The 27,423-nt window shown below is 47.1% G+C and overlaps 1 protein-coding gene across 2 annotated transcripts in view; it reads left to right on the top strand.

The window, feature by feature from the left end:
• ADGB (androglobin) overlaps positions 1-27,423 on the top strand; it is a 1,188,702-nt gene that overhangs the window by 455,009 nt on the left and 706,270 nt on the right. The gene's annotated exons all lie outside the window — the stretch shown is intronic.

The following is a 27,423-nucleotide window of genomic DNA, read 5'->3' as shown; positions in this document are numbered from 1 at the left end:
CTACTGTGTAGGACTTACTGGAGGTAACAAGAGGGGTAGTTTCCTCCCAAGGACATCCTTGGGGAACAACTACCCCGCCTATTACCTACAGTAAGTACCTTACAGCAGGATTGCTAAGTTCTCATAACAGGCCCCACTCCCTGGCGTGCTCTTGGATGGGGATTGAAGTCCGCTTCACTGCGTGGCCCCCCTCCTGAGGCAAATTATAGCCACGGGGACCCCATCCACCAGGGCTTGGCCAGCATTATTTTACAAAAAAAGAAATTGGGGGGAGGGTGGCTGCGTGCCCCCCCCCCCCTTAGGCCAATTATGGCCCGATGACCCCATCCCCCAAGGCGTCCTTACTTTAAAAAAAATGTTACATTATTTTTCCAAGGAAGGGGGTCACGTGGCCCCCCTCCCTGGGACACTTGTGACCCCGGGTCCCCATCCCTTGGGCTGGCCCTCACATTGGGGACCATGCCCCTACGGTCCCTGCCAGCTCCCCTCCTCCTGCGGGAGCCAGCATTGCTTTTGGGCAAGGGAAGCTGCTGACATGCAGCTCCCCTTGCCCAAAAGTAATTCTGCTTTGCTTCCTGGAAGCGAGAGCAGATTTCCTGCTCTCGCTTCCAAGAAGCAAAGCAGGAGTTTGCTATTGCAGGACAGGAGCCGTGCTCCCACCCTGCCATAGCAAACGGCAATGTTCCGTGGTGGGCAACCCTGGCCCTGGGGGGTGGCAGTCTCCAGGGCAATCAAGGGCTCCAGAAGGGGGACCGCGCGGCCACCCTCCCAATGTGAAGATAGCACCCGGGTAGGTGGTGGTGCCCAGGGCCCGGGGATCCACAACGGACCCCCGTATTTAAATAAACAGTGCCCCTGGAAGGTGGTGGTCCCCGGTGCAGTCTGGGGGGTTCGAGCCCCCACACTAATTATTTATCAAAGCCCTGTGGAGGTAGCGGTCCCCGGGGCTTGGGGGGGCCACAAGGCCCCCCACCTTTATTTGAATAAAAGCCCCAGGGAGGTGGCGGTCCCCGGAGCTTGGGTTGGCCCGCGAGGCCCCCCCACCCATATTTGAATAAAACCCTGGGGAGGTGGTGGTCCCCGGTGGTTTGGGAGGCCCGCAAGGCCCCCGCCTATATTTAAATTATGCTCCGGGGAGGTGGCGGTCCCCGGGGCTGCGGGGGGCTGCGTGCCCCTTGCACATTATGGATAAAGCCCTAGGGAAGTGGCGGTCCCTGGGGCTGAGGGAGCCCCGGCGGGCCCCTACTATATAATTATACATTGCCCCCGGGACCTGGCCCACCCGGGGGCTTAAGAATAACGAAGCGTGAGAGCCCGCTCATTGTCTTTTTTTAAAAAAAAACTCAGCTGGATTCGCGCACCCAGCGTGAATTCGTCTGTTTTTTTTTTAATTCTTTTTTTGGCCCTGGGGGTTACCGAGTCACAAGATGGCTGACAACACTTCCTGGTTTGGAGTGTTGGCAGCCAATCAAAATGAAGCTCGTGCTCTGGAGGCTTCGCAACTCTTCCTTGGTGCTCAGATATCAATATTATTATTTTGTAAATTTCTCAGGAACTACTCAACGGATTTACCCAATTTAAAAAAAAAATTACTTCCTGAACCAAGAGCTACCTTTTTGCTAAATTCGGTGTAATTCCATTCTGCAGCTCGGGCTGTAGCCTGTTCCAAAATTCCTATGGAAATTAACAAGGGGAAAACGCGTTTTGGGCCCCCCTTTTTTCTCGGCCCCTGCTATATATATCAGTACTTGCCTGAATCTTTTGCACCATTTTATGAATATTCACTAAATATTCCCCAAAAAGTACCCCAGTGACTCAAGTTGTGCATGGAATGTTTTGGGGTGATCTGTAAAACGGGGTCCGAGAAAAGGGGGGGTCATAAAAAGTGTGTTTTCCATGTTAATTTCCATAGGAATTTTAGACATGCCTATAGCCCGATCACTGGTCAGAATGACACCAAATTTAGCAGAAAGGTAGAACTTGGTCCAGAAAGTGCCCTTATTGTTATTTTGCTGTAAATGTTTTCACTAGTTTCCAGGATATCAAAAGAAAACCACATTTGTATATGTAGGGACCCAAAGGCTCCATGAAACCTCCTGATCTTGTGCTAATATCTTATTGGCTGTTAACATTTCAACCAGGAAGTGTTAGCAGCCATCTTGGAACTCAGCTTCATACGAGTCCAAGAAAAAAGGTAAAAAATAAGAGAAAATGGTGCAAGGTCCCAGAGTGGCCCGCCAGGGCAAAAAAAGCACATAAAAAAAAATCAGCAGTTAAAAAATAAATAGTGCGGTCTCCCAAGCTTGGCTTCAAAGAAAGCCCCGGGGTGGGCCAAGTCCTGGGGGCATACTAATATATATGAAAGAAAAGGAGGTGGCGCACGGGGCCCCACTCCTAGAGCTGTTGAGAGCCCCGGGGACCACCACTATTTTGGAGGGGGGCCGTGCCGGCCCCTCCTCCATGAGCTCAAAATAACCCCTTGGACTACTACCTTCCTGAGGCTTTAGTTAACTGATGGAGGGGGTCGAAGGGACCCTCCTCCTGGGGCTGTTTGAAGCCCCAGGGACCACCACCTCCCTGGGGTTAAAATAAAATGAGTTTGAGGATCCACATGGAGCGCCCTAGGGAACAAACCACCTCCCAGAGCCAGATAACGTTAAAAACAGGGAGGGTGGCCATGTGGCACAGAGGGGAGCCATGCGGCACCCTTCCTAGGCCATAGACAGCTCCGGGGACCACCACCTCTGCGGGGCTGGCCCGTGCTGAACAAAGAAGGGGGACCACCACCCCCAAGGGCCAGCTCCTGCTATCTGCCAATGTGCCTACCCTCCGAAAATAGCTGTTTGGTTTTGCTTGGTAGGAGCTGACAGCTTCAACCAAGCAAAAGCACATACTCCGCTTCCAGCAAGCGGGCACTATGAAAGTGCTCCAGCTTGCTGAAAGCAAAGTTTTCATCTCTTTTCCTGCCTGCAGCCATGTGGGCAGGGAAAAAGATGGAACTATTGCTCTCACAAGCAGGGAGCTGCCTTTCCGGCAGCTCCTTGTGTGCAAGAGCAATGCCGGATCCCACAGAAGCTGACCTGTACTTTCGGGGCCTTGAGGCTTCCCCTGTGGTCCCATAGCACACTGGATGCCCTGGGTGGACCCCAGGTCACCCAGGTAGACAAGGCCGGGCATCGGGGGATGGGGCCACTGGGGCACAAATTGGGTTGGGGGGCCGTGTGACTCCTCTGCCCATTGAGTTTTGTCTGGGCCCTAGTAGATGAGGTCCCCATGGCCAAAATCAGCCATAGGGAGGGGGATGAGCAGACCCTCTGCCCGTTTTCTTTATAAGTAAACAAATGCCTTGTCCCACGTTGTTGGAGAGCACGTTTCCAGCCAATTTTGGTGACGTGTTATTGATTTAGAGGAATACAAGTATATCTCCACCAAACAAAGAAGCACTTACTTCATTTAGTTAAGAGGAAGCACCCCTTTTTGGTGGAGTTTCACCTCGTTGTACTCTCATCGACTTCTCTTGACAAGGATTTGCCTTATAACAGATTTGTGGATAAACACACTTGAGGAACAATCACCTTGCTGAAATTACATGCCCATAAGGTCACTTGAAACATTACCTTATGATCCTTTACGGAGCTGTAGTGTAAAATATGCATGAGACATTTACCCAACAAGGTAGACTTACTAATTAACCTGATGAAAGTACTCCATTTGGGTAGACTTTTTCGGCAAAACTGGAGATTCTTCTTGGAAAAAAATTTGTTTTCGTTCAGGTCCTGGTGCTCATGATGTCACAGAAAATAAACCTCAATAGGAAGCACTTACAAATATAAACATAGCAAGTGCCCCAGTGGAAACTCCACTTCAGTAAAGCACAAACGATACTAACTTCTTGGGTTTGCCGAAAACAAAACATGTGTGTATCCTTGTATTTTACGATGAAAAATTGTCTGAAATCCTTAATGGCGATGAGTACGTTGTTGATTTATTGTAGCGCAATCTGATCTGGGGTGACTGTGATAAGTGATTTCTTCCTCATCACCTGCTGGGCAGAGCAGAGTCTGATTCTCCCGTTTAAATACCCTAAATATGCAAATGCCCAAAATGCATAGCACCACTCACACACCCACTCACAGACATTCACAGGCACTCAACCACCCACTCACAGACCCACATAGGTACTCACAGACCCACTCACAGAGCCAAACAGGCACTCACTCACCCACTCAGACACTCACACAGGTACTAACAGACCCACACAGGCATTCAGACACCCACTCACAGACCCCCCCGGGGTACACAGACATCCAACCAGACACTCACACAGGCACTCACACACCCACTCACAGACCAGCAAAGGCACTCACAGACCCACTTAAAGACCCACATAGGCACTCAAAGACCCACTCACAGAGCCAAGCAGGCACTCATACCCACTCAGACACTCACACAGGTACTCACAGACCTACACAGGCACTCAGACACCCACTCACAGATCCACACAGGCACTCACAGACCCACTCACTGACTGGCATAGTTTACTATCGACCCCCGGGGGCAGCTAATGCACAACAGCAGCAGCTAGCTGATGTGATTAGCAATATGGCCCTCACCCATCATAGATTGTTGATACTGGGGGATTTTATTCTTTGGCCTAATGGGAAGCTGGATACGGCTTATAATAATCTTATTCAATCCTGCGCAAATTTAAATTTGCTACAATGGGTCCTAGAACCGACCCACATAGAAGGACATGTGGAGTTTCGTTTCACCTTTGAAATTTAAGTCGTTTCAGTCACAATTCACGTTTCTTTTCTCTGACAGTGTTCCCACACAAATTCACATGTCCGCCAACACCACATTGCATGAATTTCACAATCTTCATAGTCCGGTACTCTTCCGCTTACAAACCTTTGTACTTTCCTTAATACTACAATGGGTGCTAGCGTAATACGTATTGACAATTTTTTGATGACATTTGTGTTGTACCCGGTTATTTGAACATAATGTTTTATGCTTTCCGAAATGTAAGACCCCTGAAGAAGGGTTCGCCCGAAATGCATAGGGCTGAAATACTTTGAACTTGATTATGAATTTGTTGACAACCCACATGGATTATACTATGCTTGAAATAGTATGAATGTTAAAGAAATTGTTCACAATTCGAATTAAAAAACAACTTGTCAAAGAAAGCATTATTAACTGGATTACCATTATTTGAATTTTGACAACAACGGAGTGCTGAGTAAAGGACGTTACTCCTACGGGAGACAACGCATTTACATTCAAATTTAGAGTGACTCATGTTAGACGGACCAGATCCATGCCCAAGGAAGAAAGATGTGTTCTGGGCAGGGATTGGAAGGCCCTCCTGAGGAAAGCCAAAACGGCTCTGGTCTTTCATTTAGAGTCCCTTTTTGACCCTAGGAGGTCGGTAACAGAGAGTTATACAGCGCTCTGTGGGCAACTAACTAGTATAATTGACCAGCTTGCCCCTATTAAGAATATCAGGAAACAGGGGAGACCCTCTGCTCCGTTGTATACTGAGAAACTGAGGATTTATAAGCTGGATTGTAAACGGGCCGAAAGACAAGGGAGAAAGCATTTCAATAATAATGATAAAGCTATCTGGAAGGAACTCTTAGCTAAGTATAAAAAGAGATAGTCACCGCTAAGGCACCATATTTTGCAGATCTTATTTTAAAGTCACCCAACAGTACTAAATACATCTTCAATCTGTTGAAAGACTTGGCCAATCCTGAATGCACAAATAATAAGATTGTGCCCTCACAAAAGCTATGTAATGGCCTGGCAGCCTTCTTTCAGGAAAAGATAAATGAGATCGTTGAATGCCTGAAACCAGATATCCCATTGGGCACTAGTGAAAGGGATGGAAGAGGTATATCTAACTCAACTGGAGCCAGGGTTACTGGGTCCGAGTCATGGATGCAGGGGACAACCCTTGACCACTGGGAACTGCCTACAGAGGAAGAGTTTGTCAGGGTGGCAATGGGGGTCTCCTTGGGCTCACCACTGGATTCAATTCCCTCAAAATTTTGGAAAGAGTTAGGTCCCGAGGTTTTTCCACTGCTACACCAGTTGTGTAACCAATCTCTTAGCAGTGGAGTGGTTCCACCCAGTTGGAAGGTGGCGGTAGTATCACCTCTCCTTAAAAAACCATTGCTGGACCCTAACTGTCTCTTGAACTATAGACCAATCTCCCTCTTACCGTATCCAGTAAAGTTAGTGGAGCGCCTGGTGAGCCGGGCACTCTCCGGCTTTCTGGAAGGTAATAACAAGCTGGGGGAAGAGCAATTTGGCTTCCACCCAGGCCATGGGACTGAGACAGCACTGGTTACCATGTTGGACAACCTTCGGATGCGTGCGGATAGGGGACAATCTGCAACGTTGATCCTGTTGGACCTGTCCGCCGCTTTCGACACGGTGGACCATGCCACCCTACTGACAAGACTTGAAGAAGTGGGGGTGACAAATGTGGCCTTGAGATGGTTTGAATCATACTTGGCGGGTAGACAACAGGCTGTTGCGCTCCCTCCTTTCCAATCAGACTTTGTCATTAATGAGCACGGAGTCCCTCAGGGGTCCTCAATCAGCCCCATCTTATTTAATGTCTACATGCGGCCGCTCTTAGACGTTATCAAAGCCCATAATATTAGCGTGGTCAATTATGCGGACGACACCCAATTAATAGTGTCCATGGAAGGCGACCATGCGGACTCCCAAGAAACATTTAACAAATGTATGCATGAAATGGTGATGTGGCTTAGAAATAATGCGCTGCAATTTAATAGTGACAAACTGAAATTTTGCACTGTGGGGTGGGAAGAGTGCCGACAGTCCTATCATCTGACTTCTGGCCATTCCCTTCAGACGCCCCCCTGGTACCTGTGAGTACGGTACGCAATCTGGGGATTAGCTACAATGACAAGCTCAACCTAGAACTGCATCATCAGAGGACCTCAGAAGGTACTACCATTATTACCTCCTCAGGCCAGAGGCACAGTGGTCAGGAGTGTTGTCCTCAGCCGCCTGGACACACAGGTGTCACAGACCCACACAGGTCAAACAGACCCATTCACAAACACACACATCCAATTATACACCCACTCACACACTCTAACAGGTACTCATATACCCACTCACAACCCACACAGACAATCACACACCCACCCGCACACAGATACACACAATCACTGACGCACACAGCCACCCAAACACACACTCTGAAAGGTGACAGGTTACATTTAGGAATAAAATTGTTTTTAAACTTAGCAATTCACTGGCAAAACTGCGTTTTGAGGGATGTTATAGTTAGGAAATAGAATTTAAAAAACTGTAGAAGTTCACTGAAAAAATGAAAGGTTACAGGAATTTTATTGTTTGGAAATAGAATTAAAAAAATCAAAGTCATAAATGTCTTTATAATCGTCAACTTGTAATGCACCAAGTCGACGATTATAAATAAAAAACGTCAGAACTCGACTATTATAAGGTTATTATTACCGTCAAGTTGTGACATCACAATGCCTGCTGCCAGAGCCAACACCTGAGGTTAGAGGCAGGTCAGGTCATGGAGCATAATTGAAGAAGCTGTTCGAAGAAATAAATTGAGTGTTTCTTTTCTTTCTTCTTCTCTATTTTAATAGCTAACAGTGACAAGCAGAGATAATCTGTTTATTTTTGCACTGCTTAGCTAGAGGAGAGATGGAATCTTTCTGCATGATTCTACACGTTTCCAACCTACTGCAGCTGTTTTTTTCTAACTGACTTTTATTGAACTGTTTTAATATCTGTTTGCAACAAATATCTAATAGGTTGTTGATGTGTTTAATTTTGCGCTAGAGGTTTTATTTTTATTCTTCATGTTTGCATATGAATGAACTACGCACCAAGGTTTTAAGTGGTTTGTCAGAAAAGTCATGATGTGTCCATGTATTCTATGGGATAAATTACCTCCTGTCATATATGATAAGGATATTGCAAGTCACCTTGGTGGTTTATACCCTCATAAAGAACTATGGTTATGGAACTCCTCGGTGACTTGTAATATCCTTACAATGTACGGCAGGGGGTACTATATCTCCTATGTGTGTGTATATATATATATATATTATAATATATATATATATATAATATATATATATAATATATATTCACTGAAAAAACCATAGGTTTCACACATGTTATAGTTAGCGGAAATTTTACTGATAAAAAACCAATGAAATTCCCCCGTTATAGTTAGTGCAGGCAACTATAACTCACGCGACCGCAATCCTCTGCTGATGCTAATACTGTATTTAGACACTTATTTGCCCATGTCTTCTTCCATAAATTTTTAGCTATACATATATTACAAATATTTTTTTTTCATAAAGACACATATGTCATCAGCAGAAGATTGCGGTCGCGTGAGTTATAGTTGCCTGCACTAACTATAACGGGGGAATTTCATTGGTTTTTTATCAGTAAAATTTCCGCTAACTATAACATGTGTGAAACCTATGGTTTTTTCAGTGAATTTGCAAGGTTTTTTAAATGCTAATTCCTAACTATAACGTGTGTGAAACCTATGGTTTTTTCAGTGAATTTGTACGTTTTTTTAAATGCTAAGTTACTTTACGCCATTCGTGGCGTGTGCGCCCACTTAACGCAGTTCGTTCCATGCGCGCACGGTGCGCTTCGCGCACTGTGCGCGCACAGTGAGCATGCGTTGCGCTTCGCGCACCGGGCGCCCACTTTACAAACTTAGTGCCGTCCACGCACGGTGGGCACGCGGTGCGCTATGCGCACCGCATGCCCACGTTACGCTAGATGGGTCATGTACGCACGATGCGCTTCGCGCACCGTGCGCACATGGAGGACATATGATGCGCTTCGTTGTGAAAGGTAATATTTTAACTTTTTCACATATGAAATATGCCATGCACAAATGGAGCCCTTCGGGCCCCATTTGCACATGGGGTGGGGAGAGTATGGATAATTTTTTTTTTTTTTTAACTTTTTACCGTACGCGTACGGTAAGCGTAATCGGCGAAATTATCGAAAAAATTAAAATTCCGTTTTTGGCCTTGGGGGATCTTTGGGGACTCCCCCAACATGGCTAGGTGCTTAGGAGCTGTCTAAACAGCCCCTTTACATGTTTTTGTCCTTTGTTTTTTAATCCCCACTCAGAGTGCGAGAGAGAAAATGGCGGCCGCCGCTTCCTGGTTTCGACCGATTCGAATGTTTACTAAGATCTATCAGCCAATCAGAATCGCGATCGCGCACGGTACGCGTACGGTAAGCGCACCGTAAGCGCACCGTAAGCTGGCTCAGATATATATATTGATTTAAAGGCTATTTTCTCAGAATCTACTGAACAGATTTACACCAAACCTACAAAAGGCACTTCCTTGACCTGAGGACTACCTCTCTGCCAAATTTCAAGGAACTCTGTTCAGCCGTTCGGGCTGTAGCTGTGTCTAAAGGTCCTATGGAAAAATGCATGGGAAAAACGCGTTTTGGGACCCCCCTTTTATCTCAGCCCCCGCTTGACGAATCCCCCCGAGACTTTCAGGGTAGGAGCGGAGCGCAGCGCCCCACCTATTTTGAAAATTTGGCGAGGATTCGTCGACCGGCGCCAAAGTTATTCAAAATAGAATGTTGCGGATTTCCTATGGTAAGAGGGTCCTAACTATAACTACCTACTGGCGACCGCCAGTAGGTAATATATATATATATATATATATATATATATATATATATATATATATATATATATATATATATATATATATATATATATATATATTACCTACTGGCGATAGCCAGTAGGTAGTTATAGTTAGGACCACGTTTCCATAGGAAAACCTCAACATTCTATTTTGAATAACTTTGGCGCCGGTCGACGAATCCTCGCGAATTTCTCAAAATAGGTGGGGCGCTACGCTCCGCTCCTACCCTGAAAGTCTCGGGGGGATTCGTCAAGCGGGGGCTGAGATAAAAGGGGGGTCCCAAAACGCGTTTTTCCCATGCATTTTTCCATAGGACCTTTAGAACGAGCTACAGCCCGAATGGCTGAACAGAATTACTCAAAATTTGGCAGAGAGGTAGTCCCTAGGTCAAGGAAGTGCCTTTTGTAGGTTTGGTGTAAATCTGTTCAGTAGATTCGGAGAAAATAGCCTTTAAATCAATATATATATCTGAGCCAGCTTACGGTACGCTTACCGTACGCTTACGGTAAGCGTACGGTGGCGTGCGCGAGCGCGATTCTGATTGGCTCTTAGATCTTAGTAAACATTCGAATCGGCCGAAACCAGGAAGCGGCGGCCGCCATTTTGTCTCTCGCACTGAGAGAGATTTTTAAAATCGGAAGCCCAAAAACATGTAAAGGGGCTGTTTTGACAACTCCCTCCCACATAGTCATGTTGAGGGAGTCCCCAAACATCCCCCAAGTGCAAAAACGGTTTTATTTTTTTTTCGGCAATTTCGCGGGGTACGCTTACCGTACGCTTACGGTAAGCGTACGGTAAAAAAATAAAAATAAAAAAAACACTATCCACACTTACCCCACCCCCTGTGCTTTTGGTGGCCGAAGGCCACCAAATGTGCTGGGCTTATTACAATGGAAAAAAACACTATCCACACTTACCCCACCCCCTGTGCTTTTGGTGGCCGTAGGCCACCAAATGTACAGGGCTTATTATAAGGGAAAAAAACTTAGCATTTAAAAAACCGTACTAATTCACTGAAAAAACCATAGGTTTCACACACGTTATAGTTAGGAATTAGCATTTAAAAAACCTTGCAAATTCACTGAAAAAACCATAGGTTTCACACATGTTATAGTTAGTGGAAATTTTACTGATAAAAAACCAATGAAATTGCCCCGTTATAGTTAGCGCAGGCAACTATAACTCACGCGACCGCAATCCTCTGCTGATGACATATGTGTCTTTATGAAAAAAAAATATTTGTAATATATGTATAGCTAAAAATGTATGGAAGAAGACATGGGCAAATAAGTGTCTAAATACAGTATTAGCATCAGCAGAGGATTGTGGTCGCGTGAGTTATAGTTGCCTGCGCTAACTATAACGGGGCAATTTCATTGGTTTTTTATCAGTAAAATTTCCACTAACTATAACATGTGTGAAACCTATGGTTTTTTCAGTGAATTGTTATGAAGTTGGAATAAAATATTTTATAAAACACTGAAATACCATAAGTGTATGTCTATTAACTATATTACTTTTTTCTTTTTCATACACTGAAATGCCTAAGTGTGTTTACATGCATTTAAGGTGTAGATGTTATTTTCATAGTTGTGTGCCAGGTTTTTCTAAACAAAAATGCATAGTATTAATTATTAAGGCTCCCAGTTTAATGTTATTTATTTTCTTGACATTTCCATTTGTATTTATCCATATTTGTTGTTTGCTAATTTTATCTGATTTAACCATATTTAATTTGTATTTAATGTTTGGTTTGTATAAGCTTTATTTCGACAACTAGTGTCATAAAAGCTATAAAAGACATTGTATAGAAGAAATATAAGACAAGCATGTAATACAAAACATGGCAAAAGTAATATACACAGGCAATCCATAGAGATACACTATTGCATCCTCTATAAGAGGTACAGTAACCGAGATCAACTGTTTATTGTACAAAATATAAAGCTACAATGGGTATATTTCTGCATTTATTGAACCAATACATGTATACTCATGTTTGAATGTCCCACTGGTTTTATCCATTTATACTATAACTAAATCACCTGGAAATCTTTGCATTCGGGAACAGCTTATGCAACTGTACATCTCCAGTTATTTAAACTTCAGTAGGAAATCTTTTTTTCTTTTTTTAACCCCTCCCTCCTGCCAACCTGTCACCCATGATTAACAGTAGCGGGAATCAATCATATTTTCCATGTTTAAAAATAAATACAGACAGGAAAATACATTGCTGTCTGTCTGTATTTATTTGTAAAAACAGAAACCAGTGCCTTACAAATATGTCTTCTTTGGATGAGTCTCACTACTGTCAGTTACGAGAGCAAGGATAGTAGATTTGCAGGTTGACAGGTAGGGGAGTTAAAAAAATTAAAATATTCCAAATGAAGCTTAAACTTTTGCAGATATGTAGCTGATCAAAAATGGTATCAGGTGAATGTTGGGCATTCAAATGTGAGCATACATTTAGCAGTTAATTACATGTGGAAATATATCCACTGAAGCTTCATTTATGCAATAAACACAAAGTAAAACTCAATAAATACACAAGAAAATTGCAACAAATGAAGATTGATAAATACAGACGGAATTAACAAAAAATAAATATCATAAAAACGGGAGCCCTACAGATTTTCCATATTGTTTTGTATTTAAAAACAAATAGAGACAAAAAAAACCCGATCTTTTCTGTCTATATTCATCTGTTAAAATTCAGTAAAAAATGAAAACTGGGAGTTCTACTTGAAAAGTTAACTATTAAAGCGAGTAATTCTGAATCAAAGGGGGAAGTCAGATTAACTGTTCTAACACCAACCGAACATATTTAAAAATGCATCTTGTTGGTGGTTTAGATTTACTATTCTGATAACAAGCTAACATTTGGAAAAATGCATATTGTTGCTGGGCAGGGGGCAGTTTTTCTGTTCTGACACCAATCCAGCTAACATTGGGGAAAATGAACATTAATCGGGTGGGAGCATATTTACTGTTATAATGCCAATCGAGCTAACATTGGAGAAAGAGTATAACTCCAGTCCAACCATCACTGAGGAAAAAACATATAGTTGGGGGGGGGCCTTGGATTTGCTATTCTGTTTCCAATCTGACTAACATAATGTAAAATGCATATCATTTGAGCTGTGGGGCCAAATTTACTATCCTAACCTTAATCTAACTAACATTAGAGAAATTTATTCAACCTCCAGTCCAACCAAACAGCGTGGAAACTGCATGTTATTGGGGGTATTATTTACTATTTTAACTACAGTCCAACTAACTGCATTTGAAAAGGCAAAGATTTGGTAGATTAAATTCACTATTCTAACTCAAATTCCACTAATGTTGGGGACAATACATATATTTGTTGGCAGCAGAATATTTTTCTAACTCCAATCTAGCAAACAATGGGGAAACTACATATAGGGGCTGATTACGATGTCGTTTTCGGAAACTGTACCGAACGAATCAGTCTCAGAATCGTTTCCGAACAAATCGGGTCCTATGAGTCGGAACGACCAATTACGATGCTTCCCAACATCGTTCGGTCGGACTCGAATTGAGTTCAATGGGAGCCTGAGTTCCGAATGAAAACACAGGCTCCCATTGAAAAAATGGGCGGTTGAGGAAAAGCTTGCACCCTGAGGCGGGCACCCAATGGTGCCTGCCACATTGTGCATGATTGGGAAGAGAGGTCCCTTGGGTACCCCACGGCCCCCAATCAGACGTCTCCCGGTGAAAGGGGGCCAGTTGTGTGTCTTTTGCTTCTTTGCCCTAAGTGCGCCGGGTATGGCCAGATGTGGGTCCCGGGCTCACTGTGCCACTGGAATCAAGCTATCCTGGCTGGTGAGGGGTGAAACCCCAAAACTGGTTCTAGGATGCTTGTTTCCCATCCAGGGAGGACCTGGATGGGAACAGGGTCAAGACTGATTTGCATATGGCCAGGTCTAAACTGGGGTGGCATGGTGAACAAAATAATGATGTATTTAACCTAGATCTCTTGACTGGGGGCAAATGTTTTGATTTGTTCTGCGTTCCGTCCATCAATTGTGTGTCTTTAGCGTTATGAAACATGCATGCAGTTAAGGGTCAGGTTTACTATTCGAACTTTTATTGAGAAAGCATTGGGAAAATAATGTTGTTGTTTGGTCCAATTTGCTATTCTAGCTTTAGGAAAAGGCATGTTCTTTGGTGGTCAGATTTACTATTCTAACTCCAACCCAACTAACACTGGAGAAATGGCATGTTGCTGGGAGCTGTATTTACTATTCTAAATCAAATCTGACTTAAATTGGGGTAGATGCATGTTGTCCGGGGTACCAAATTTCTATTTATGATTTACTATACAGACATTTATTTAAGAACACAGACTTGGGGTGGAAGGGCTGTTCAAAATTGTACCTACAGACTAACAAACAACCTAAAAGCATATGTTTTGCGATAACAAATATTTTAAAAAGAAACACTACAGACATTCATTAATATCATCAGATATTGTTACATTAAAGTCAACTTTTGAAATCCAATCCTAATTATCTGTAAATTAAAAAAAATATTTAAATCAATTCATTAAAATACACTAACAAATTAAAATAATTTAAAAATAGATATTAAGTTACATTTTTAAATTTCTAAATAATGCTAAATCTATTCCATTAAAAGAATATGATGCATAAAGATATATATTTAAATAACATTACTAAGCTAATCACTGAAAATGTTTATTGATTATTGGTAAATATTTTTAAATCAAGTTTAAAATATTAAAATAGATAAAAACTCATGAAAAAATATTTTACAAATGCAACAAACATCTTTTACATTTTCAAACACTACCCACTTTATTTCCCAATTAAACCCACAACCATGCAAAAAATCCTGTGAATAAATATTTAAAATAAGGATATATATATTAATAGGAATGTTAGAATTAGATTTTAAATTCAAACATTTAAAAATAGTAAAAAGGCTGCAATTCCAAGACGTTCTACTAACAATGCAGGCACCCGAAGAGAAGGGGAGGGGATGTGGGAGCGGGGAAATTCAGTGTTATAAGTTGCATAATCGCTGAGAATGGCCTAGTAGAGGATTGCTTACATTATTATGCTTTTCCAGCAACCATAAAACAAATGTGAACATAAAAATAGTAGAAGAAATGTAAAACACTACCCACCAACTTCCCCTATAAAAACAAGCAACCAGAAATAAAAACATTTAAAGTTGGGGTGTGGCCAAGATGCTGACCTGGTGAGTCGCATCTGCAGTGAGCACCACGGAATCGCCCTTTTTTCACCGTCATCCTGACTGTGATCGGACTCCTCCCAGGGCTAAAATAGGAAGAAAGCCCCAACTATAGGACCTGGAAGCTAGTAGATGGTGTGCTGTCTCTTAGCATCCTTTCCACGAGTGTGCTGTACACAATAGCAGACGTAGTGGCCAGGTGCACCGGCTCTGAACTGCTAGCTCGCTACACTGCATCACTGCAAGCACAAGTAAGGTGACAGCAGATCACTCTGGAGAGCCTAAAAGACTGCTTCTGTTGTGCTAGAGAACCTGGTTTGAGGAGAGGATATAGTGTGTTGCAAGCATCTCACCATCAGTGGGCAGCTTGGAGTGCGGCATGCGTGCATAGGCTAAGCCGTAGTCATGTGTAGAGTTGGTGGTCCGAGACGGCCCCTGGAGCAAGAGTCTCCTCCTTGAATGTCATTGAGCACACTCTACTAGTGCCACCTACTGGACTGCAGAGAACATCCATCGATTGGCCATGGAACACACAGGAATACATGCCACCCATAGACCATGATAATGACGTGTGGCCACTATGTTCACATTGAATAGAATTTGACCTCTGAACTTGAGGTGGCTGGTGGCACGCTTCCCTCATGGTCTTGGCAATTGTCGGCCCCACTGCCGTCCTTTGTACTGAGAGATACGTCATCTATCCAACTGTTCACTGCAGGGCCAGGAATCAACTATGCTAAAGGTACCCCAACATAAGGAGCACACATTGGACCCATATTGCCATGACACATACCTCTTCCTGCTAACGTCTGTGAGCATACAACCACTGTCGCCTCTCTTCCTGTTGAGGGTGAAGGCACAGGGTCTGTGGGCACTGTAGAAGTGCATTTTGCTGGACTGCTTATGTAGTGGAGTCACGGTGCTCTGACGTGGTAAGGCCAAAGGCAGGTAAACTGATGACAGCTGGAATGTTGGATGGAACTCAAGGCACTTGCGACTCCACAGCCATGAACACAAGCGATGCAATGAAGCAAACACTGCAGGAGTATTCTGGCAAATTCAATGACATTTTGAAAGCCATACTTGACATTAAATTGTCTTTGGAATCCAAAGACTTGACGTCCTAATGATAAATGTCGGACTTCTCAAAACTGATCAGAAAAAGCTGAAGGAGAGGGTGGAAAACAATTAATCTACGCTTGCGGCGATTATACCCTTATTGAATGAATTGCACTAACTCATCAAAATGCTACAGAATGCGGTGTGTTACCTGAAATGGGGAAACAGCCTTTACAACGTGATTTTTACCACGTTGTAACTTTACCATGCATTTTTTACTTTGCATGTTTTTGGATCGCACATGCTTTTATAACGTATATGTATTTACCACACATTAAAGGTTAAGTTCAGGGGTGTGGGAGGTGTAATGTTGGGCACTAGGCTGGGTGAAAGGACTGACACCAGACACATAGTTAGGGGTAGTGGGAATGGCCACGAGCACGTGCGATCGGCCCTTTTATTAACCGCGTCACCTGACACAGTGACGTCGGTGGTGGGTGGGTGTACAGTGTGTTACACGGGGTTCGAACACTAGAACGTGTCCATGCACGGACACTACATCCCTCCCAATTTTTAATAAAAAAACCCCAAAGTCAACGTTCACCCTGTGGGAGAAAGAAAGAAACATACAGATTTCATACAGTGACCAAACTTCTGCGGAGTCTCGTACGCCTCAGCTGCTTGGAGTCACAGACGACGTTCTTCCTGCCGCGGAGACCAACAGTTCACTGTGGCACCAGCCATGGGTGCTCGATGGATCCTGTCTGTTGACGGCTCTGCCTTGAAGTTGTCCTCCCAGTCTTTTCTTCACTTTACTTCCATGGCGACAACCGCAGTTGGAGTTCTTGCGGTTCACCTTTCAGTCCTGTCCTTTTCTTCATTAGTAGCGTGTGTTCTGCTTGGCACAAGATGGGTTGTTTACAAGACACCCCTCTCACCATGATGCCCCTCTCGCAGGTGTTCCCCTGCCACGGGATATCCCTGAGGCCCTCTTTATGAGACTTGTCCTGGGCAGGGTGTACTGTATCGTGTTACTCGCACGCCGATCAGTGTGGGTGCAGAGGAGACGACAAGTCTCACCTCAGGTTCCGCAGTCGTACCTGGAGGGTAGCTGTTGGCTCCTGTCTTCGCGCGCGATGTCTTCATCCTCCCGGGACCTTTGCTAAAGGGCGGCTGATGACCATCTCTTGTCGCAGGGACGCTCTCTCACTGGCATCCCTGAGGCCTCTGCCCCTGAGTCACCACGGCTGGCGTTGTCCAGTGTCCGTGTGACCCCAGAGGTGGATGTTCCGAATGGTCCAGCCTGCTCACCTCTGCAGATCCCAGGTGTGCTGAAGCATCGTGAAGCAGATGGTCTTCTCTCTGTACCACGGGTGTTCTCAGGACTTGCGCTCCGTGTTCTGACACTTGTCGCCTTCCTTATCTTCGGGGTGTGAGTAGTCTTGCCACACCCTTCTCTCTTTTCCTTGGTTCTTTTCTCCGTGAGGATGTCGTGTCACTCTGACTTCTTCTCCTTCTTCTTGCAGTGGCAACTGTGCCACTCAGATCTCTTCTTTTTTCTTTTTCTGGTAGTGGCAAACGTGCCACTCCGATCTCTTCTTTCTTCATTTTCCTTGTAGTGGCAAAAGTGCCACTCTGATCTCTTCTTTCTTCTTTTGCTTGTAGTGGCCAACGTGCCACTCCGATCTCTTCTTTCTTCTTTTGCTTGTAGTGGCAAACTTGCCACTCCGATATCTTCTTCCTTCTTTTTCTTGTTGTGGCCAACGTGCCACTCTGATATCTTCATTCGCTTCACGACGTAATCTGGACCGTTTCTGTTTTCCTCTGGTCTGGCCAGGCTTCTCCATGCAGCGCGCGCACTCTGCACGTGTTCCCCCTGGTCTTGTCCTCGTCCGAGGACACTCTCTCCATCTTCCTCAGCATTCCGAGTTAGCGTTGTGACCTTCTCTTCATCTTCTCCTTTCACCGGCTACTTTGGTTGTCGAAGTTCGTGGGGCCATATTCTTGGTCTTCTTCGTTCTTGAACTTCTTGGACCACTTGACGGTCCACTCTGCCGATCACTGGCAGGATACCTTCGGTCTTTTCGTAAGACCTCTTGTTCTGTAGTTTCACTGACCCGTGCATTGGTCACCTCCTTTCGCAACCCCTGGTGGGTTGGCTTCTGTGTGTTGACCACCTGGCTGGTCACTTGTCGGTGTGCTGTCCACTCTGACCCTTGCGTCGGTCACCTCCTTTTGCAACCCCTGGTGGGTTGGCTTCTGTGGTGCGACCATTTTGCTGGTCGGTTTGTTGGTGCGATGTTCACACTGACCCTTGCGTCGGTCACCTCCTTTCGCAACCCCTGGTGGGTTGGCTTTTTGTGGTGCGACCATTTGGCTGGTCGGCTTCACGAGGTGCGTCACGTCGTGTGACTACCTGTGTTCACGAGGTGCGTCACGTCGTGTGACTACCTGTGTTCGCTGCCTTGTCGGGCGCTGGTGCGCTCTCATCTTCGTACCGTCGTGGTGCATCTTCAGTGTAGCGTTGCTCATTGCACCGTGTGATCTGTGGTTGTGGTGGCTTCTTGGCGCCACTGGGTGTGCCTCTGCATCCTTACCCTTCAGTGTCGTTGGATACTTGCTGCGTACATCTTCCTCAGTGAGTTCCTCTCTTGTAGGCGCTGCTGTGTACCTTCCGCGTCCGGGGTACATCTGCGCTGAGTCCTTTAGCTCTCTTGAGGGTTCACTTCACTTGATGCGGCGATAGCGCGGTCCTCGCTGGGGAGGATGTGGCTTGACCAAAACTTGCACTCGCTGTCTGTGGCTACAGTGTGGGAGCTGGGAACTCTGTGCGGTTCGCTTGGCGTTAGGGTGAAGTGGGTTGCACCCTATGCTTGTGTGAGGGTCTGAGGCATTCACACTGCTCAGCCTTGTTCCTAGGCCTGGGGTCCACCGGTCTCAGCAGCTTTGTGGATGCATGGGCCTGGGTCTTCATGCTAAGATTTTGCCCTGTAGGCTGTTCCTTTCCTCAAGTACTTGCTTGGGGCGGCTGCAGTACCACTTGCAGCTGCTAGGTGGCAGTGTATCACTTTCCAAGGCACAGGCAGTCTTTCCGTCTAGGCTGGCTTCTATTGCAGAGTGCTTTGTACTGGGGAACAGCTTTGCCTGCATTCACTGGGCAGGTGCTCTCCTGGGCCACATTGCTGCCTCTTCCCCACGGTTCCTGACAGCCACTCGGGAGGACTCGGTGAGTGCCCGTCTTTTCTTCACTGGGGGGGGGGGTTTCGTAGCTTTGTCCCTGCCCTTTGACTTACCCTTCAGCAGGGCTGGCCGCCTGCAGCCGCCATTAGGTGTTCCACCCCTCACAACAGACGCACCCGCGTCGTGGGCTGCGAGGGGGCTGGAGCACACACACACACACTTGCTGGTGCCCTCACTCGTGTAGACCCTCCCCGCCCCACCAGCAGGCCGTCGCTCTTCCCGGGCTGTGCGGGGGGGGGGGAAGGGGGTGCTAGTGCTGCACTTCTCTGGCCGCGGGCCGGGCACTTCCCTTTCTTATTCTCACCCCGCCGTAGCAGCCTCTCCTTCCATACGCTGCGCGGCGGGATGGGTGCTGGTGTTGTCGCTTGACTGCAGGTGGGCTCCGCTTTACTAGGTGAGCCGCTATTCTTTCATTGGTTCTCTCGCCCCCTGCCGCAGGCCTCACTCTCCCCGGGTTGTGCAGGGGGTGTCGGCTCCGGACACTGGACGGCAAGCTTTCTGTTTCTTTCGCCCCCCGCAGCAGGTCTCCTCGTTTCCGGAGCCGCGCCGGGGGGTTGCTGGTGCCGCTCTCCTCCGGCCGCGGGCCGGATGCTTACTTCGGGCTCCTCACTCGCCTTCCATACGTGGCGTGGTGGGGTGGGCTCCCGTTCGCCCCGATGCACCCACGGGGCATGTAGCGCTTGACCACAGGAATGGAGGAGCGGGGTGGGCACCCGCTGTCTTCCGTTTAGGTTTCTCCCTCGCGTCGCTCCTCACCTTCCTCCGGTGGGCCTCTTCTTCCACGCAGGTGGGCTCCGCGTGGTTCACTCCGCTTGCGGGGGTCGTGGCCGACGCGGGTGGGCTCCGCTCGGACCACTCTTCAACACCGGGCACGGCGGCAGGCTCGACAGGGTCGGGGTGGGCACCCGATCTCCTCCTGTGGGGTCACGGCGTCGCGGGCGATGCGGGTGGGCTCCGCTGCAATGATCGCCGTTCTCTCTCCGGTGCTGCTGGCTCTGTAGGTGCGGGGTGGGCTCCCGGTCACCACAGGACATGCCGCGGGCTCTGCCTCGCCCCGCAGGCTTCTCGGCGCGTCGCACCTTCATACAGAGGGGGAGGGTGCCCTCACTGCGGGCAGCTCTCTCTCTCTCACCCTCATTTTTTTTTCTTTGCGCAGATCGGGGGCTGCACGTGAGGGGTGGAGTACCGGCCTCGTCGCCAGTGTAATGTTGGGCACTAGGCTCTCATGCTGGGTGAAAGGACTGACACCAGACACATAGTTAGGGGTAGTGGGAATGGCCCTTTTATTAACCGCGTCACCTGACACAGTGACGTCGGTGGTGGGTGGGTGTACAGTGTGTTACACGGGGTTCGAACACTAGAACGTGTCCATGCACGGACACTACAGGAGGTCTCCCCCCACAAATACATTGTTTATATATATAAATATATGTATAAACAATGCGTGGCAAAGGCATACGTTGTAAGAGCATATGTGATCTAAAACAATGCGGGGTAAGAAATGCATGGTAAAGACATGCTGACTATTTCACAGCGTTGTTCCATCATACAACCGTGGTAGAGAGGTTCTGGGATTAAGTTATGTCATGTGCAGTAGAGATGGTTGGGAATGCTTCCTGTTGCCTGCAACACTCAGGTGCTTGCATAAAGAAGAATAAGCACAGCATTCAGTTTCTTGGTCTTGCATACATGCTTGCTGAAATAGTGCACTCACAACATTAAAATCGCTCATCTTCACTCATACACAGCTTACCCCTCCCTCTGACAAATGAGTCATACTGAAGCGTATGGTTCTACCATGGCATAGCCATTTAATCACACAGGAATACTTCAAGGGATGAAAAGCAGTTACCTAGAAGTTAGACATTAGAAGCAAGCAAGCAAGGAAGGTAACACACATATTATACAGCATGTGTCTTGAAATATATGAACCAAATATATTTCAACCATGATTCTGCAGCCCCTGCCCCATGCCTGTATTCTCTGGAGGTGCTTACAGCCAAGTGGTCAAGGGAAATAGGCCACACCACTGACCTGCTGCTCTTTTAAATCCCCTGCCTCGGTGATGACATCACCACTTTGCAGGAACACGGCCAACGATGACCCCTCCTCTCCTGACCGTGGAGCAATAGTGACCCTCTGCTAAGTGCAGGGTACATCAGCCCAGAAGGATAGCAATGACAAAGAAATCCCTTCACCATTGCAGGTCGCCAATTGGCATTCGGACCTGATTAGGTGAGGCACTGAGATAGATATGCTAACTAATTCTCCACTCGCTGGGTCAAAGAGAGGAAATACATACATTGGGATGGCTATCTAGATGTACTTGAAGTGAAATCCGATGAAAAGCCACCATGATAAAACTTCCGTTAGATCGCTCCCCTCCCACTGGTGTTTCTGTGGTGAGGTGAGCTGCGTGCTCGTTGGCACTGGGGTAAGACGACCTTCCCGGGTTGTGCCACGTCTCCATGAATATCGATTTTATGCCCCCACTCCAGCTTTTTTCTGTCATTTTAGCTTGTTCCACCTCCCCCTGAAAGTGCGATGGCTACATTCCAGACATGGGTACATGAAGATGGAAACTGGGATGATTGACAAATCTGTTAATTGGTTCAGAATGTTATAACACTTGTTTTTGGTCTTAATTGGCCTGGTATTGGGATATGGCTCACTTTCTCAAATAGAGGGATGTGTACAAAGATGATGATAATAATGGAGTTATGCACAGTTGTACAATGTTCAAACTCGTAATTTTTTTTCTTTTTTTTATAAATCTTCTATTAGTAAAGAAAAAAGGCATTGATAAGGCACTGATAAACAAGTTGTCATAATAGGTTATACATTATATGGTTCCTTGTGGTGCACACATCTCAACATTTGGTTGACAATGTTCATTTTGTAGTGTCAATTCCCCGCTATGATGCCTTCCCCCTGTAAACATTCCACTGTCCCCATATGTGCATCCATATATTCGGGCACCCCCTGGCTTCATAGATAGATTTTTCTGTCACCATACATCAATCCAGATCATTGGCCCAATCTACTATCTTTGGTGGGTTCAGAGTTCGCCACAACCGTGCAATATTTATTTTTGCGACCATAAGCCCAAGTGTGACCTATGTTCGCTCCCTGGAGTTCAGGTCCGTGGGGTCCCAGATATTCAACAATGCTAACTTAATATTACAGTGGATCTTTTGCCCCAATGCTTCCTCCATTCGGCGTACTACTAGCTCCCAATATCTCTGGATTGCTGCACATTCCCAGAGGGTGTGAATAAATGTGCCCTACCTGCCCGCATTGTCGTACGCAGCCACCATCCAAGGTGTAACCCATGTTAACCAACAAGTGCCCTGATAAATAGGATCTATGAAGAAGTTTTAATTGGACCAAGTGGAGCCGGGAGGAGATGGCCACTGCCTGCCACTCCTCGTCATCTAGACTCGAACATCGTGATCCCATTTAGCTCTTAATTGGGTCAGAGGATCTGCTATATTATTGATGAGCTTTCTATAGATAAGAGAGATGGCCTTCTCCGGCAGGTCGCCATCAAGTATCCTGTCTTCAAGCGGGGATGTCTCAGGGAGAGCGCTACCCGTAGGGAGTACCGCGAGCAGGGCATGCCTAATTTGAAGATATCTAAAATATTCGGACTGAACTAGTTCGTACTCTTGCTGCAGTCGGGTAAAGGGAACCACCTCCCCTGATTTACATAAGTCTCCCACCCTGGAAATGCCTATAAGGTCCCATCTATCGAAGCCCTTCGAACGTATCAGTCTACCTAATTGTTCACAGTGCCAGAGTGGGGTGGCCTGCTTGAGTCTACCCTCCCAGCCCAGGCTGCTCATGGCTTCCCTCCATATTTTAACTGCTTGTCCGGTCGGACCGGTCAATACAGGCCTCAAAGATCGTGAGTATAGTGCACCCTCAAAGCAGCCCCCCGGGAGGAGCCATCTCTCCGTTCAAAAGGCTGTGTCGTCCTGTGGTCTGTGCAAGCATTGATTAATTGCTGTGAGTTGTGAGGCCCAGTAATACTTTTTGATATCTGGGAGCCCAATACCCCCATCAAACCATCCCAGCGTAAGTTTGTGTGTTGCGATACGGGGTGGTTTACCCTCTCACAATAGATCACAGACCATGTCCTCAAGGTCCCTAAAGTACACGTGGCAGTGACTGGGAGTGGGGTATTTTGTAGTGTATATAGAAGTCTGGGAAGGGACATCATCTTAAACAGGGCTGCGTGTCCCAAAGGAGTCAAAGGGAGCGACTTCCAGTGTTGGACGTCCGATCTGAAACGTACCAGAGGCGGCAGAAGATTACAGTCGTAAAATCTCAAGAAATCTTTGGAGACCCAGATTCCCAAGTATTTGAAGCCATCCGCAGCTACTGTCAGCTGGCAACCCCGGGGGAGTGAGGGCCGCTTGCCATAGAGAACATAGACCACTGACTTCGACCAGTTTATCGTATATCCCACAAACCTACCAAACACACAGAATATGTCCAAGACCACATTGAGGGATGCCGCCGTGGAGGCCAAATAAAGCAGAATGTCATCCGCGTACGGCGAGATGCGGTCCTCCCAACCTGACGTCCAGCTGAGGCCCCTAATGCCGGGGTCTTGACGGACCCACGTTGCCAAAGGCTCCAGGGCCAGGGCAAAAAGAAGCGGTGACAAAGGGCCGCCCTTTCTGGTGCCTCTGCTGAGAACAAAAGCGGGGGATTTCCTATTGTTGATGACCACTTGAGCTAGCGGTTGGCAGTACAGAAGCCGCACCCAATTGATAAATTCAGACCCAAACCCCAATTGCCGGAGTCTGGCAAACAAATAGGGCCACTCAATGGTGTCAAAGGCTGATGCAGCATCCAGGGACACTACGACTGCATCTTCTCTGATCGTTTCGACCCGGCCCAGCACTCCGTGGAGCCTGCGCAGGTTGAGGGAGGTATTTCTCGCAGGCATAAACCCTGATTGGTCTGGATGGACCAGGCGGGTGAGGACCCTGAGCAAATGAGTGGCCAAAATCTTCTCCAGGACTTTCACTTCACAATTAAGCAGTGAGATGGGTCTATAGGACGAACATTTGTTGGGTGGCTTGCCCGCTTTATGAATGACGACGATATTGGCCAGTCGCTGATCCCCAGGAAGGATAGCCCTCTCCTTGCTTTCTCTGTACATTTTAGCAAGAAAGGTTGCCGTCGTGCTCTCCGTGACCTTGAACAGTTCTATGGGGATACCATTGGGGCCCAATGCCTTCCCCCCACGCAGGTCGTGTATGGCCTTTTCCACCTCCGCCACAGTAATATCAAGGTTGACCTCGGTGCATTCCTCCTCAGTAAGGAGTGGCATCAAGATATCTTGTAGGAGAGATGCAGCTTCCTCCCTGGTGTGTGTCGTGCGGGATGTGTAAAGAGACTGATAATATTGGCTAAATGCGTCTGCTATTTCTTGTGATCCAACCAGGCCAGTAATTTGCCCGCCTTGTCACCCACGTTATAAATTCTACTGAGCGTAGCCCGGTAGTGTGTCTTGGCAGCCTTGGTAGCTAAGTCGGAGAACTCCTTGATTTTAACACAGAGTTTCTGGCGCGCTTCCGCAAAGTCTTGTGTTCGGACAGCGTTCTCTAAGTCTAGTATTTCTCCCTCCAGACGCGCCATGTCGGCTGCCCTTTCCTTACGCTGAACGGCGATCTGTGCCAAAACCACCCCCCGTATAAGCGCTTTATAGGCCTCCCAGAGTATCGTCGACAAGTCAACTGAACCCTCGTTTTCCTGGAAATAAAGATTCGACTCGCTCAGGACCTTGTCTCTAATGGAGGGATTTATGAGATACCAGGAATTGATCGGCGCCACCCGGCCAACCGCAGGCTCGCCCACCTCCAGACAACACTGAATGGGTGAATGGTCAGAGATCCCTCTAGCCATATGTTGTGTCTTTGACAGTGTAGAACTAGTGCGCTAGTGCCAGCACGTAGTCTATCCGGGACATACTGTGATGAGGCCCCGAAAGATAAGTGTATTGAAGATCAGTCGGATGCAATCCCCTTCAAACATTCACGAGACCCATCGCTCCCAGAAAGCTGTGGATTTGCTTGCGGGAAGGCGGCAAGTCCCTACGGGGCCAACGATCAAGGGAATCAGAGACAATGGAATTAAAGTCTCCCCTGATCAATAATCTGCCATCTGGTAAACCGAGAATAAGATCGCCGAGATCGGCAAAGGCTTGAGTGTACAGGCCTGGTGGTATGTAGACCGAGACCAGACTGAGCGTACATCCCTCCCAAGTCCCAGAGATGACAACAAATCTACCCAGAGTGTCAGTGCGGACCAAACCAACAGCTAGGGGGAATGAGTTCCGGACCGGTATGCCTGCACCCCGGGAGCCAGAGCCAAAAGAGGAGTGGGCCACTAAGCGGAACCCCCATCGGGACAAGGCCTTGCATGCATTTCCAAGCAGGTGGGTCTCCTGTAACAGTACAATGTCAGGAGAGTGTCGCTTTAAAAAATTGGAGTACCGCACCCCTCTTGATTTTGTCGCCCAACCTGTTAACATTCCAAGACAGTAGCTTCAGCCCCTGCCTAGTCGTCGTGCCCATTACTCCGTATCAGAGGTACACATAGTTCCTGAGAGGACCCTCCAGAAAGGCCCCCAGAGGGAGGCCTTCCCGTACACCACGGACCAAAATCCAACAAGCACACCAAAGAAAAGGAACCAACATCTGCCTTCGTCTGAGGCCTATCAGTTGTACTATGCCTATAAAACAGGAAAACTACAATACAAAATAAAACAATCCCCCCCAACCCCCAAACCCGAAAAACAGCCCCCAAAACCCCCCTCCTCGCCACCCTGCTCAGCGGTGTCATACAAAAACTAGCAGAGTGCCTATCGCCCACCCCTCAGAAACTTATGGGTGCGTGCGTCCAACGGAGCACCCACCATGGAGAAATGAGCAACTGGTACCTACATATTACAGACTAAAATAATTCAGAAGCAGCCATTAAACCCTTTAAGATGTCATGAGCCTGCAACAGAGGAATCTGGCAAATATGGAGAGTCACATTAAGTCAATTGTTCAAAAGCCCTCAAAAAACCTCCATCACCATTTGATTGCAAGGTCCAAAGCACTGGTCCAAAGCTGTCACCCCAGTACATCCCTCAGTTGGAGAAGAGGCCCACCCCCCCAAGTGATTAAACATACAGACCAGTTACTCGACCCTTCCTGTCGCCTCTTTCTGCTCCTCAGGCTTGGTGACTCTGCCAAATCCACCAGCATCCTCCTCCATTCTTGCCCTCTGCGCGCCATCCGTCCAGCCAGTCCCAGGCCTCCTCGGGGGTAGTAAAGAACCAGGTCTTCCCCTCCGATTCCACCCGCAGCTTGGCGGGGAAGAGCATGGCATATTTCAACTCCTTTTCACGAAGCGCCATCTTCACGTCCAGGAAGCTGCGTCGTTGTCATTGCACCTTAAGAGTGAAGTCCGGGAAAAAGGTGATATGGCTGTTTTGATATTCCACCGGAGGCGTCGACCGGGCAAGTTGCACAATGATGTCTCTGTCCCGGAAGTTAAAAATCCTGACTAAGAGGGGTCGCGGGGTGCCACAGGTTTTGGCCGGCCGCTCGATACTCGGTAAGCCCTTTCCACGGAAAAGAAGTTGGAGAGACCTGCCGGCTGGAGATGGGTGGTGATCAAATCCTCCACAAAGAGGTCTGCCAATGGCCCCTCCGCCCGTTCCGATACCCCCAAAATACTAACGTTGTTCCACCTAGAGCACCCCTAGTAGTCATCCAGCTGCGCCTCCAATCTTGCAGTGTGAGCCTGCATGTCATCCATCCTGAGCTACAGTTCAGAGGTATCTTCAACCAGTGAACTTCGTTTGATCGCGACATCCCTTAAGCAGAGTTCATCGAGCGCATGTCCACCCGAATAAGGGAGACCCCAGAGGACACAGTGTCAATGCGCGATTCCAGTGAGGTGCGCACAGTTGTAATGGCTTCAAGAATGTCCTGCAGTGTTGGTTCTTTCTTTTTTCCACCAGTCTGCGGCTTATCTTGTGAGGCAGGTCCCTCCTTCGGGCTTGCTCCGGGTCCACCATCCCACGCATATTTGGTCAGTTTGGCCTGGACTGCTGCCTTGGAACAATCAAATAACATAATGCACA

The sequence above is a fragment of the Triturus cristatus genome, chromosome 6 (genome assembly GCF_964204655.1).
Source record: "Triturus cristatus chromosome 6, aTriCri1.1, whole genome shotgun sequence".
NCBI classification, from domain to species: domain Eukaryota; kingdom Metazoa; phylum Chordata; class Amphibia; order Caudata; family Salamandridae; genus Triturus; species Triturus cristatus.
Note: the sequence above shows the minus strand (reverse complement) of the source record. Positions and strands in the feature narration are given on the sequence as shown.